Raw genomic sequence first — 2,354 nt, 5'->3', positions numbered from 1 at the left:
ACACAATCTCCTTTGTTTACTACAGTATCCGCAGAGCTGAGAACACTGCACGGGACTCTCTGTGAATAAAGATTTGGTGTGTGAATAAATGAGAAATTGACAACTGAGTGAAGGAACAATAAGGACGGTCAGTGATCAGATGGATGATGCTATGATCCCCTTTTTAACTACAGTTCAGCATTGTTTTCAGCTGTGTCTACAATTTAAGATTAATTCTAGATGGGACTGATTAGTTTTAAAATTATCACAAAAATTTCCAATTCCATCAGGCATCTTTGAATTACTGTATTTGGTAATGTGAAGTTCTTGAATCAATTGTCTTGCAGTTGTACCACATTTTAAATAAATGAAGCCAAGTCTGAGTAAAGGATCTTCTCTAGGGCCCAGGTACTCTGCAATAGTAATTAAACTCCCTTAAACCAAGCACCAATTGCCAAATGCCCACTCATCCTCATGCCACGAGGACCCAGCTTTGGAATTGCTCTTCACCAAAAAGAAATAGTCAGCAGAAAAGAAGCTGCAAATCTATCCCACCAAAAACTGTTTGATATTAGTTAGATTATTAATTTAATAATGCATATACAGACATTTTTAAATGACTCATTTTGTCTTTTGTGATTTTCATTAACGCCGTACATCTGTTTTTATGCCTCCAGGTCAAACTCAACACCATGGATGAAGACAACAGGACCTTGTCCACTGAATTCACCCTCAAGGGGCTCTTCACTCACAACATACGCTCAGGATTCCTTTCTGGTGCCATCTGTGCTGTTTTCTTCATGGCCATGACAGCTAATGGGGTCATCATCTTTCTGGTCAACGCAGATCCTCACCTCCACACCCCCATGTACTTCTTCCTCAGCCACCTCTCCTTCATCGACATGATGTACAGCTCCACCATCAAGCCCAAGATGCTGGATGATCATTTTGTGGGCAAGGGGACCATCTCCTTCGTTGCCTGTACAGCCCAGTACTTTCTCTACATGGGCTTTGTGGGGGATGAATTCTTCCCGCTGGGGCTCATGGCCTATGACTGCTACATGGCCATCTGCCACCCCCTCCGCTATCCTGTCCTCATGAGCCGGCAGGTATGCTGGATGATCTTGGCCAGCTCCTGGCTTGGTGGTGCTTTGGACAGTTTCCTCCTCACCCCCATCACCATGAGTCTCCCGTTCTGCGCCTCGCACGAGATCAATCACTTTTTCTGTGAGGCACCCACCATGCTGAGGCTGGCCTGTGGTGTATGAAACGGTGATGTACATGTGCTGTGTCATGATGCTGCTGATCCCCTTCTCTGTGGTGATGGCGTCCTACACCCGGATTCTCATCACAATGCAGCAGATCAAGTCGGCAGAAGGGAGGAGGATGGCCTTCACCACTTGCTCATCACACGTGATCGTGGTGACTCTGTTCTATGGGGCTGCCTTGTACATGTATATGCTTTGCAGATCCTACCACACCCTGATCAAAGACAAGGTCTTTTCTGCCTTTTACACCATCCTCATGCCCCTGTTAAACCCTATAATCTACAGTCTGAGGAACAGGGACATGATGGGGGCCTGTGACGTGACAAAAAAAAAGAATTCTGACAGGCTAAAACCTCCATGTCTGTCTGGGGTTATATGGGATTCCACCAAGGATAATATGGACAATATTGGCAGCAACTGCCAATGCCAGTTGCTTTGAATGGTCTATCAAGGGGACCTACATCAAAAATGTGAAGCCACTGTAACATTCACACACAAATAATAACAGAGGTCCATAAACACCTCTAATGTGTATTCCTTCTTTGTTTCTACTGATTCCAACTGTGCTGTCATACCAGTTATCTGATTGCATTTCAAGTGTATTAGTGCCCCCAAAATCTCTGGCTAATATTGTACACTCTGTCCATCTTCAATGGCCTCATAAGAACTGGTGATTTTGACTACATTCTTTAAACTATCCATAGATAGAGTTTATGGAAGGTTTAGAGATACCAACATTTGAAAGTCATTTGAAGGAGAATAAATTGTCATAAAACTTTAAAAGGGATATCTATGTACATTCACACAGGATTTTAAAATCTAGGTATCTCTTCTTTGAGTTAAAATGAAAACATTCCTCCTTTATCTAAACTTGGAGCTGGCAAAAATTAATCATTTATTTTGCAGAAATGCAAAGACTAAACCTCTGTGGGGGAAGGATACTATGATGTTACTTTTTTTTAATGTGGAAAATAATTGTTACAGTGCAAGACACAGTGAAAAGTAGTTGAGAAAGAAGTACCCCATTAACTAGCAATGTCTGTAATCAATTTTCAGCTTTTTCTCCAATTCTTTAGCATTGTTAGACTTCTGAAATCTCTCTGTAGA

General features: G+C 42.2%; 1 pseudogene; it reads left to right on the top strand.

The window, feature by feature from the left end:
* Positions 1–671: 671 nt before the first annotated feature.
* LOC123649393 lies at positions 672–1,686 on the top strand (annotated as a pseudogene).
* The last annotated feature ends 668 nt before the right edge of the window (positions 1,687–2,354 follow it).

Source organism: Lemur catta, chromosome 13 (genome assembly GCF_020740605.2).
Source record: "Lemur catta isolate mLemCat1 chromosome 13, mLemCat1.pri, whole genome shotgun sequence".
Taxonomy (NCBI): domain Eukaryota; kingdom Metazoa; phylum Chordata; class Mammalia; order Primates; family Lemuridae; genus Lemur; species Lemur catta.
Note: the sequence above shows the minus strand (reverse complement) of the source record. Positions and strands in the feature narration are given on the sequence as shown.